The following is a 12,840-nucleotide window of genomic DNA, read 5'->3' as shown; positions in this document are numbered from 1 at the left end:
TTATTATCATATTATTTTTTTATCATTTTTTATAGTTATTTATTATATTATAATTTATGATTTATGATTTCAAACTTTACCATACCCGGGACGCCTACTTGACTCTTGTTTGGACAGATTTAAGTGAGTTATTCCTAAGCATTACAGGCCTATCTATAATATAAAATTCCAAATTTCTATGCAAAACAATGTACCGCTTTGACATTCAAAAGTCTGATATAATTAATCATACTGCCAAGGAGGTTCATGTCTAAACTGCTGCCAACAAAAGTGAGTACACCCCTAAGTGAAAATGTCCAAATTGGGCCCAGTTAGCCGTTTTTTCCTCCCCGATGTCATGTGACTCCTTAGTGTTACAAGGTCTCAGGTGTGAATGGGAAGCAGGCATGTTAAATTTGGTGTTATCGCTCTCTCACTCTCTCATACTAGTCACTGAAATTTCAACATGGCAGCTCATGGCAAATAACTCCCTGAGAATATGAAAAAAAAAGAATTGTTGCTCTACATAAAGATGGCATAGTCTATAAGAAGATTGCCAAGACCCAGAAACTGAGCTGCAGCACGGTGGCCAAGACACTACAGCGGTTTAACAGGACAGGTTCCACTCAGAACAGGCCTCGCCATGGTCGACCAAAGAAGTTGAGTGCATGTACTCAGCATCATATCCAGAGGTTGTCTTTGGGAAATAGAGGTATGAGTGCTGCCAGCATTGCTGCAGAGGTTGAAAGGGTGGGGGTCAGCCTGTCAGTGCTCAGACCATAAGCCACACACAATTGGTCTGAATGGCTGTCATCCCAGAAGGAAGCCTCTTCTAAAGATGATGCACAAGAAAGCCTGCAAACAGTTTGTTGAAGACAATCAGACTATTGACATGGATTACTGGAACTATGCCCTCTGTTCTGATGAGACCAAGATAAACTTATTAGGATCAGATGCTGTCAAGCGTGTGTTGTGGCAACCAGGTGAGGAGTACAAAGACAAGTGTGTCTTGCCTACAGTCAAGCATGGTGGTGAGAGTGTCATGGTCTGGGGCTGCATGCGTGCTGCCAACACTCGGGAGCTACAGTTCATTGAGGGAATCATGAATGCCTCTATGTACGGTGACATACTGAAGCAGAGCATATCCCCTCCCTTCGGAGACTGGGCTGCAGGGCAGTATTCCAACATGACAACGACCCTAAACATAACACCAAGATGACTACTGCCTTTCTAAAGAAGCTGAGGGTAAAGGTAATAGACTGGCCAAGCATGTTGCCAGACCTAAGCCCTATTGAGTATCTGTGGGGCATCCTCAAATGAAGGGTGGAGGAGCGCAAGGTCTCTAACATCCACCAGCTCAGTGATGTCGTCATGGAGGAGTGGAAGAGGACTTCAGTGGCAACCTGTGAAGCTCTGGTGAACTTCATGCCCAAGAGGGTGGCCACACAAAATATTGACACTTTGGGCCCAATATGAACATGTTCACTTATGCTGCGTACACACGATCGGACTATCTGGTGGACTTAGTCTTTGAAGCGGAGGTCCGGACTTTGATGCGGATGTCCAGCGGACTTCAAAACAAGCAGACCTGCCCACACACGACCAGACTTTTCTGCCAGGCTAGGTGCGGGGGCCAAACCACTGGACTATGGCCGGACTTTTGAAATCAACGGACTTGCCCACACATGGAGTAAAGTCCGCTCATTTTGAACGCGGCTCCAGGTAGACGGGACTAACGAAGGAAGTCAATGTCACCGCCTTCGCCGGCGAGATTGACACCTTGCCGGCCCCGTCACCTGGTATGGACTTAAAGACTTAAAGGGGAAGCCCTACAGCAAAAAAACTGCGTGGGGGTCCCCACCAAAGTTCATATCAGAATCTTATCAGAGCACGCAGCCCGGCCGGTCAGGAAAGGGGGCGGGGACGAGCGAGCGCCCCCTCCCTCCTGAGCCGTACCAGGCCACGTGCCCTCAACATTGGGGGGGGTGCTTTGTGGAAAAAGCGGCCCCCCACCCCAAAGCACCTTGTCCCCATGTTGATGAGGACAAGGGCCTCTTTCTGATAACCCTGGCCGTTGGTTGTCGGGGTCTGCGGGCGGGGGGCTTATCGGAATCCGGGAGCCTTTAATAAAGGGGCCCCCAGATACCGCCCCCCCCACCCTATGTGAATGAGTATGGGGTACAATGTACCCCTACCCATTCACCTGGTGAAAAAAGTGTAAATAAAACACAACACAAGGTTTTAAAATAATTTATTGCACAGCTCCGGAGGTCTTCTTCCGTCTTGGGGGGTCTTCTCGCTGGACTTCTCCAATACCTTCTGCTAGCTCTTTTACTAGCGGAGGAGCCCGGCTTTCTTCTTCTTTGTTGCCACTGCCTCCCGGGGGTCTTCTTCTGACTTCGGGGGTCTTGTCCCCTTCTTCGGTTCTTCTTGCCGGGCCTCCGCTTTCTTCTCCTAGCTCTTTTACTAGCGGTGGCCTGGTCTTCTGTTGCCGCTGTCGCCTTCTCTTCTTCCTTGAGATGTTGACTCGATGCTATCTCTGGCCGCAATGACAGGGACATGTTGCGCGCCGATTTATATAGGGACAATGGGCGGGGTCACTGGGTGATGTCCCCGCCCCTTATGATGACATCATGTGACCAAGTCCGCCAGATAGTCCGATCGTGTGTATGCGGCATTAGGGGTGTACTCACTTTTCTTGCCAGCGGTTTAGACATTAATGACTGTATGTTGAGTTATTTTGAGGGGGCAGCAAATTTACACTGTTATACAAGCTGTACACTCACTACTTTACATTGTAGCAAAGTGTAATTTCTTCAGTGTTGTCACATGAAAAGGTATAATAAAATATTTACAAAAATGTGAGGGGTGTACTCACTTTTGTGAGATACTGTGTATATAAATATAATTTATACATACATATATACAGTACAATTCCACACCCCATTTTCACTGTCACCTACACAGCAAAACTTCTAACTCTCCCCCAGTGACCCCAAGTCTCCTTCAGTGATTCTCTGTTATGTGACCTGCTACTTTTGTAAGGTTAAAGCCAGGAGTCAAGTCCTGGGGAAAAAAGTGTGGGAACTCCCACCCAAGATCCTCTCCCCCCCACCAAAAAATAAATAAAAAATGATACGCTCATATGCACAAACGCTTCAAAAGTGGTATTTTTCATCAAATTTTTGTATTGTGTGTATGAAGCTTAACTGTTAGTACATAAAAAAAAAACAATTCTCAATAAACATAAATACGGTAATTCTCTGAATAATCAGCATTCAACCGAGTTCCTGTTGTGGAAAAAGTACAGGAACTCCGTTCCCATGCGTTCCCGCAGGACTTGGGCCCTGGTTAAAGCGGTATTAAACCCAACACCAAAAATGTAATATATTGCAGTTTACCAATCTTTAAATGTGGTGGCTGCATCCATTTTATTTTTTTTGTTTTTTTTCCCCTCTGTTTTCACCTGGTGTTCTGGCCAGTTACACATCTCCTGTATTAGAGCCCCCCCCCCCCCCCCTCACTCTGGATGAAGGAGAACGGGGCATATTTGGACAGCATCCTTATAAGTCTGGGGGAGGAGAGTGTTAAATGTACTAACAGATTTAGATACATGTAACAAATAGAATCCAAACTATAAAATAAGGACAAGAAAGTAAAAAAAAAAAATGAATACAGCCATAACATCTAAGAATTGGTAAGCAGCAATATAATAAATGTTTGCTTTTGGGCTTAATACCACTTCAGTCCTGGTTCACACTAGTTCGATGTCAGATGTGACTTGAGTCACATAGAATCACATGACAAGGAAATTACAGGGTGCTCATTCACATCAATGTGACTCAGCACTGACCAATTTTCAGAAAGATTCCTGTACTACCTTGGTGCAATTCCAGCATGATTTTGGCCCTACAGAATATATAAACCTTATCAAAATTGCATCCAAGTAGCATGACATAATCACAGTGACAGAATTCTATGGCAGCAGTGTAAACCTAATCCTTAAGACTGAAAAGTATCACAGTAGACGGCTTGTTAATGCATTTCCAGCATAGATAATTACATTTGTTTATTTTTATTTACAGCCAGGATATGTTTTAATGAGAATATGAGAGGCACACAGTCACATAATTATTGAGGAAAGAATTACCTTCTCCTAAATAAACTCTGAATCTGATTCAAAGATTGGCCATAGGTTATATAATATTTTAAAATAAAGCTATGCAACAGATTCAGGATTCACTGTGTGGAAATCCATTCTTCCGACTCCAACATGACTTCAAGACTCAACAGTGATGAAGTGTCAGAGAATGGAACCACGGGACTTGGTGGGGGCACAAGCAGCCAACTCTCCCAAAAGTGTTGAATGCTTAATAGTCTTAAGCCTGCCATATATGGATTCAATTTCGGCTGGTTCAGCAGGAACTGTCAAAATGTCGATCCATCTATGGGCAAGCTGGTTGTATAGAAGTCAATGTCTAAGTCAACTTCTTTACAACCAGTCTGTTGGAAAAATTTTGCTCGATCAGTGCCGCTATAGCTGACGAGGCTGATGAGTATATTCTGATGGCGGGGAATTGTCTCCATTTTCAGAATATAATATCTCCGCAGGATGGATTCCCCCATCCATATTTGAATGTGTAGATAGTGGAACTGATTAATTTTCTTTTGTTCAACCTACTGATTGAACGAAAGAAAGTGAAGTTAGGAGACATGGATCCCCAGGCAGGAGAGAGTAAACATGGTTATGTTGGAGTTTTATTTTAATCTTGACAGGGCAACTTAGATGAAACCATCAGTCCACTTTCTGCAAAGAACATACTTAACCTACCTGCTTTATATGATGCTCAACAACAGGCTCAATCACCTGCAATGCCAAGAAATCTTATTATTGTGGTTTAAAGGAAAAGTAGGGCCAAAGCTATTTTGCATTTAACTCTGCACTCCTGTGACCTGTATTCAGCTGACAGCGGGATAAAGATCGATGTCAGCTGATGTCACTTAGGCGATCCAGACTCTGCAGGGATCCCTGAATTTAATGTCAGGATTCACCCAAATGCCTGGCCAGCAGCTGGCTTAGCCTCTCAGCCAGCTTGAGATGGAGGGCTGGAGGTTCATCTTCCAGCAGGACAACAACCCTAAACATACAGCCAGAGATACAATGGAATGGTTTAGATCAAAGCATATTCATGTGTTAGAATAGCCCAGTCAAGTTAAGTCCAGACCTAAATCCAATTGAGAATTTGTGGCAAGACTTGAAAATTGCTGTTCACAGACACTCTCCATACAATCTGACAGAGCTTGAGCTATTTTGCAAAGAAGAATGGGCAAAAATTTCACTCTAGATGTGCAAAGCTGGTAGAGACATCCCCAAAAAGACTTGCAGCTGTATTTGCAACGAAAGGGGGTTCTATAAAGTATTGACTCAGGGGGGCTGAATACAAATGCATGCTGCACTTTTCAGATATTTATTAGTAAAAAAATTAGAAAAAACATTTATCATTTTCCTTCCACTTTACAATTATGTGCCACTTTGTGTTGGTCCATCACATAAAATCCCAATAAAATGCATTTATGTTTTTGGTTGTAAAATTTCAAGGGGTATGAATACTTTTTCAAGGCACTGTATGTGTTCAAAAAACAAGTGTTCAAAAATACTATTAAATGTCCATTATAAATTAGTTGACTAAAATATAGTGTAGAAAAAAGTGTGATCAAATCTTCCCTCACTGAAGTTACTTCATCCACACACCACCTTGCGTACACAAGTGATCCCTCTGCCCTACAGAAAGGCCCTCACCAGATACTCCTGTGCATGAGCATGGCTCGCATGTGTTATAGAATAATAGCTGTCAGATCTTATGAACATCACCATGTATCTTCACAAAGTTCATAAATGGCCATAAACATATGAGAAAAGAAGAAAAAATGCCTCCAATGGTTCAGTAACCAATCCAATAACATTAAAAAAGGTAGCACATATCAAAGAAATAGCATCAGGTATCACCCAGTTTGGTGATAGACTGAAAAGTCTCACCATCTCCGGGCACCATGGATGACACTCCACGTCACTTCCAATTTCTGGTCCTGATGTCACTCTGGCCGCTGCATAGCCACGCCCCAACGTGTTTTGGCACTTTCGACTTTGTCATAGGGAGTGGCTACATGGTGCAGCAACCTGGCTTATATATATCACCCCCCCCCCCCCCCTTTGAGTTTAATGCTTTATGGTTAATATCAGTTTAGGTTTTTACAACAATTCGTTTCTTAATTCCATATTAGTTTTGTATCGTTGAATGATACGTTTGACCCCTCAAAACATATTTGGCTGTCTTGTATGAACACCAATTGTAAACGTTTTCGAATGCTCAGTACATCGATCTGGCGCTCTTTTTGGACTTGGTATATTCGTAAGGTAGAGACCGACACAGGCAGGCACTCACATTTTCAGAAGGAGATGAGCAATGTAAGTTACCATCTCTCAGTGTAGGTTTCTATAGACAAAAGCAGTTTTCAGTTTTCCATTAGTGATCAATATTCTGCTTGTATATAGCAGTTAGCGCATATTTGGAAATGTCACTTCTAGGTGGATAGCGGTGCGCTGTATCTCTTACATGCCTCCTTCTCCTTGCTACCTGAGCATTTCACTCCAGTGTTCAGGTACAGACCAAGGTTGAGGGTTATTACTCAATGCAGCTTTCTCTCTGAGGGTTGGAAGTATAAAGTGTTACTAAACCCATACAAAAGTAAAAATCAGTGTGTGCAGAATAGCATGCTTGTTATACTCACTGTGGAACCTAAGAGGTTAATCCTCTGCATTGTGTAAAAAGGCTTTGTTCCTGTATGCAGAAGATCCTCCCCTCCTGCAGGGTTTCTCTTGGCAAGGCCAGTTACACAGTCAGAGTGGTCCCCTTGCACATGCTCAGTTTGGTCTCTATTGCTGGAGACAAGATTTCCTTGTTGAGCTGAGCTTTTCAGGTCACATGATATTGACATCACACATTTGGGTGTGTATACCGATCCTAAATGACAGCCCAGTCCCTCCCTCTTCCTCCATGCCCAGTAACTAAAAAAGAGCACAGTGAGTGGGATGTCACATCTTGATTCATGGATGATCCGCCTCCCATAAAAGCATGAGGACAGGATGTAGTGGAAATCTCCTCCTACCTGAACACTCAGCACTCGAACGGACCCTGCAGTTTATCATGTGACCGTGGTATACAGATCAGCCAAAAAGGTATAAAGTGGCAGTATTTTAAATTAAAAAAAGTACTATAATGGCTGATTTTCAGCATGAATTAAAAAAAGTAAATGTGACTTCTACGTTGCTTGGGATTTTACTAAAACACTATACTGTAATCTTTCATTGTATACAAAGAATTCCATTTAAATATTAGTTTTATGTGGATCCATTCCTAACAAGCCATGCTTATCCAGCACCCCTTATCATTTATTACCACAAGAACAGTATTAGCTACAGCTAATCACCCCATCAGCAACTCAGACCACACTCTGCAACACTGAGTAAAGTTTATCTTTTTATAAATCATTTTCTCCCGGATGTTTTGTACACGTGGCACAATGCAATGTCTACAAGCTTCGGACCTATTCACATTTTAGCATTATAAAAATGCTGCGTCTTAGCGCGGCTATTGTGTATACCACTGCATTTTGCTTTATTTTACTGCAGTTCGCATTTTGGGACATTTTAAATGCATGTTCTGACACAGGAAAAAATCATAATCAGTTTAGAAAATGTATTTTCATTTTACAATAGCAATCATAAAATGAAACGGAGTTGTAGCTCTACAGCCAAACACACAAAAACACAGCAAAACACACTGAAAACTGGTACCAAAACACAAAGCTATTGTAACGTCACATCAATCCAGAATTAGAGACTCTGTTACTATAAATTAAAATGAACATAAAGGAGCTCCCTTTATTCAAAAAAAAAGTAAATACCTTGACTGCTGCCTGCCTTGCCAAACTCTGCTGCAATGCATGGAACTTGTCCTCTGACACTTCCAGGAGTGTCAGATTACCAGACTGCCTCTGCACTCCTGCAGGATGCAGCAGTGGTGTAGTGCTTGGTGGGAGAAACCCCAGATTGCTGTGAAAGCAAGGTCAGATATATAAGGGGGCAAAAGGGTCAAATGCCCCAGACCCCCCTGAAAGAACAGGCGTTCCTCTACTAAAATGATATGAAATAATATAAAAAAAATAAAAGTATTACAAAATAAATAATAATAAAATGATATAAAATATATAATAAAAAATCATACTTTCTTTTATTAAATGTATCTTGGGAAGTAAACCTCTGGACTGGTATACTGTATTGTTTTTTCAAAAATGAATTTTGGCGGCTCAAGCAAACCACACATTGGGGGTTATTTACTAAGACCCCTTTCACACTGCCAGAGTTTTTCAGGCGCTACAGTGCTAAAAATAGTGCCTGAAAAAAGCTGCTCCATGCACTCCAGTGTGAAAGCCCGAGGACTTTCACACTGGAGCGGTACGCTGGCAGGGCATCACAAAAAGTCCTGCCAGCAGCTTCTTTGGAGCGGTGAAGGAGCAATGAACTCACCACTACTCCTCATTGAAATCAATATGGCAGCGATGCGATACTGCCGGCAAACCGCCGCTCCGGCTGCGTTTTGCGGGTGGATTAAACCCCTTTTCAGTCACTAGCGGGGGGGTTAAAACTGCCCCCACTAATGGCCGAATAATGCTGCTAAAGCAATGGTAAACCGACGGTGAAGCAGCACTAAATATAGCGCCGCTTTACCGCCGACGCCTACCGCGGCTCGGTGTGAAAGGGCTCTAAAGGAAAAGTGCACTTGGAAGTAAAGTTGCTATAGATCCGAGGGGGACATGCAAGGAAGATAAAACACAGCATTTTAGCTTGCACATGATTGGATGATAAAATCAGCAGAGCTTCCACTCATTTCAGATCTACCCCTTAGATTTAGAGCGACTGCACTTCCAAGTGCACTTGCAGTGCAAAGTCGATTTGCCTTTTCGTAAATAACCCCCATAGAGTTCTATGACTGCGTGTGTGTGGGCATGTGTGACTTCAGAATGTTGTTGTGTCATGCATTTTAAAAATGCGCGACTGTCATTGAGAATGTAAACCTGTAAATCTGTGTGAAAAGGGCCCCCAATCCTCCAAACCTGAAGTGCCCAGGGGCCCCCAAGGTCTAAATTCGGCTTTGTATGGAAGACCAGCAGACTAAAACTTCCTGACGTGTCAGTTTCTGAAGGGATTTCAGAGGACAGTTTCTCCGCATTGCAACCATGTTCTGTTACACAGACAGTAGGAGAGGTGAAAACTTATCTTCTGAAATAAGAAAGGGTTTTTTGGGACTTATTATCTTCCTTACAGAAGGAAACTTTAGCAAGTTCATCATGAATTTGTGGGTATCTTCATTTTAGCAAAAGTGCAGGAAGCTTTATATTACCAAAAGTAGATCACAAATTAAATGATAACTCCAGCCACAGTTTCTGCAGGGCACACAGCTCATCAAGCACTTCTGGGCTAGTCCCCCTTCAGTCTACTTATGTTCCTATTCATGGTCTAACCCAGTCTTTCTCAACCTTTCTTCTCTAGAGTAACCCTTGAAATAGATTTCAGATGTTAGGAAAGCCCTACTAAAACCAATTCATTTGGGGTCAGTGGGGAAAATGTCCCCATTTGCAGTGATGGTCAGAATGCCCCCCTAAAAAGATCTGTAAGGCCCTGACACTATGTAGATACCATCAAATGCAAGGTCACCAAGTCACCGCTCATGGAACCCCTAGGAACCTCTGGAGGAGCCCTGGTTGAGAATGGCTGGTCTTGTCATTTTTTGGTTATTCTATCTTACACTTTGGTGGTAACTCCTTCACCACTGCACTCATATAATGGGGTGTTGGTTGTTATGAAGCACGTGATCATTTAGTCATTGTATTATGTGGCAGTAAAAAAAAACATTTTTCATAGATTTCCCAGCATGCTGAGTATTTTGTGGTACAGATATATATGACTATGATGTGCATTCATGACATCATGCACTTTAGAGACCATGAATTCCAACTCATTCTTTCCATATTTTTAGTGGCCTCAACATTATAATCAGTGGTATGTATACATTTTATATACTTTAAGGTATTCTTTGGGTATTTCTAAGCTTTTCTGTTATGCTATATGTGTTGTTCCACCCTTTGATGACAATTAAAACTCTTACATTGGCTAAAAAAGGCTTTGCAGACAGGTTTCATTGTATTATCTTATATTGAAATAATGTTGGTGCAGTGTTTGGAACCCAAAATCAGATTATAAAGTAAAATTACAAAGTCATAAAAAATCCACATAAAAACATTCTCAATCCCAATTCAAATAAAACTTGGAAAATGGCGATTGATAACAAAGAAGGAAGGCGTGTAAGGAAAAGAGCCGTCACCATCACCCGTTCATTGATGATGAAACGTGTATGCAAGAGTCGTGACGCATGACGACATCGTATACCGGGACGTGGCAGCCCATTTTGTTGTAGTGATGTCTGTATGAAACTTTTACCAAGTGAGTGCAACACTTTTTAAGCAATATTTTTTTTTTTTTAACATACTACACTATGTTATGCCCTTTCATTCCTCCATGCTTCTATGAGTGCAATATGGATATTGTGGGCAGTGGAGGAGCATCTTATTAAGGAGAAGCCAGGGGATTCAGCTCTTGTGACACCATTCCAGGATCACTTTGAAAAGGCTTGTTTGACCTTCCTTATTGGGGGTCCATACAGAGGGGTAAGAGGAGGTGTAATTGGGTGATGGCGATGGCTCCTTTCCAGACACCCCTTCCTTCTTGGCTATCAGTTGCCATTTTTCAAGTTTTATTTGAATTGGGATTGAGAATGTTCTTATGTGAACTGATTATGACTGTGTTATCAGACTTAATAATCAGATTTTTGGTTCCAAGCTCTGCGCCAATGTTATTTTATTCTCTTTAATGCTGTTATTCCAGCATATATGTGCTAGCAGCTATTTTAATTTGTATTGCTATTTTATCCTAGCGCAGTCTTTTCTATAGTATGTTTTTATCTTTTATTGTTTTATGTATAGGGATTCACTGTGCGCTATTTTTGATTTAATTTTTTAATGTATTACAAATTATTATGACAATGCAAAGGGTGCTACAATTTTAGGGCTTTACAAAGTACCACATCCTCAGATATACAACAGAAAATGAATACATAATCTCACATATGATGTATACTTGGCATTGCCATGTATGCATGCCTCCCAACTTTTTGAGATGGGAACAAGGGACACCTATTAGTAAAAGGTGTATAGGCATAGAACACGCCCCCTGCCACACACCCTTAAAGGAAAATAATACAAAAAAGTATTAGTTAAACCCACGAGTGCTTTTTTTTTGGTTACCACTACCATTCCTTTAAATTTGCTTTTAGAATATACAAATGCAACAATTTAGAAACTGGATGGATTAGTACTGTAAAACACTTCTTGATAGAGAAGTAGTGCATTTTATACAGAGGTATATGGATCAGACCATAATAAGGGACAAGTGAGGAGGAAAGAGGGACAGAGGGACTTTTTTCCAAATCAGGGACAGTCCCTCAAATTTAGGGACAGTTGGGAGCTATGATGTATTCCATGATACGCATTGTAGTTCAGTAGAAACTCACTACCTGTGGTAAGGTGGGAAGAAGGGGGGTCACCTAATTAGAGAGTGTAACTGAAAGCGAGGAAAGAATGATGGTCTTTTTCGATAAAATGGATATTAGCAGCAGTACAGTAGTCCAGCTGAAAAGAACTTGACAAGCCATGGTATTGTTTATCTCAGGGCAATTTACGTCCACTCCTAAGTGCTGAAAGTCACGTTGGCAAAAACCGGTGACAGATGTTAAAGTTGCAGCCTCTGTATCTCATCTGTATGATTTATAACAATGCAGTAACTCGTAATAACCATTCACAAATCACCAAACAGGCTACAGTATACTCGCCCCTGGTTGCTTTGGGATATAGCACCTTCCCTATCATCATTGCACCATACAGCATATGCTAACTAGCTACTTCAGTAAACTAATCCTAGCAGTCCATGCTCTTTAATAACTTCACTTTGATCCACTGTACAGGTTTTTCTCTGAAAAATAAGGTATAATACAACAAACACAAGCCGTGACACTTCATTAGTGAGACGGAGGATGTACAACTGTCACTTTAGCATTAAGTTTAATGGTGAGCTGTCTTTTCAGCACAGCCTGTCCAATGCCACCCCAGCAGTTAAACACATTGGTAAGAGTACTCACAGAGGTTTCTTTACGAAGCAAGTGGCTGCGCAGAAGAGGGGGATCCGAGGCTCTGTAATTAACGATTAGAAATTCATGCAGCGAGGCAATGACAGGCCCAGGGGACAGCTTGCTGGAGCGATAGTATTCATGCTAGTACAAGCTGACTTGTAATTTATGGAACACAAGCTCTGCCTTCTGCCAATCCGGCAGCTTCCTACAACTTGTCCAACTGGCTGCAGAGACTGAAAGGGCAGCGAGAGAACAACAGAGATATTCTCCACGTCCTTAATCTGCTTATCTGAGCCTGTAACCTCTTAGTGGCAGGTAGCTAGCATGCAGCTTTATTGTGGGAAGACAAACAGGTGATTTATTTGTCAAAAGGAACTTGTCAGGACGGCTATTACCTGGCACAGCAGAGGCTCCCAAACAGTGCCAGAGGCTGCCACTGACTAACTCCTAGGAGCAATGCTAGTTCCGGGGCAGACATGTCACCCAGCAAAAGTGTGCGCTGTCCTTGAGCTAGCACTGCTTCCAGGAGACAGACAATGACAGCCTGGGGCTCTGGATA

The 12,840-nt window shown here is 42.1% G+C and overlaps 1 long non-coding RNA gene across 1 annotated transcript in view; it reads right to left on the bottom strand.

Annotated features, from left to right (window-relative positions):
* The window catches only part of LOC143940884 (uncharacterized), a 673,128-nt gene extending 660,631 nt beyond the window's left edge, over positions 1-12,497 (bottom strand). The window contains exon 1 of the long non-coding RNA XR_013263949.1: positions 12,291-12,497. This is a non-coding gene — a long non-coding RNA (uncharacterized LOC143940884). The remainder of the gene's footprint in view (positions 1-12,290) is intronic.
* Between the last annotated feature and the right edge of the window lie 343 nt (positions 12,498-12,840).

Source organism: Lithobates pipiens, unplaced genomic scaffold (assembly GCF_037356315.1).
Source record: "Lithobates pipiens isolate NorthernLeopardFrog02 unplaced genomic scaffold, aLitPip1_a1.2 Scaffold_3, whole genome shotgun sequence".
Lineage (NCBI taxonomy): Eukaryota > Metazoa > Chordata > Amphibia > Anura > Ranidae > Lithobates > Lithobates pipiens.
The sequence above is the reverse complement of the archived record's forward strand: the minus strand, read 5'-3'. Positions and strand labels throughout refer to the sequence as shown.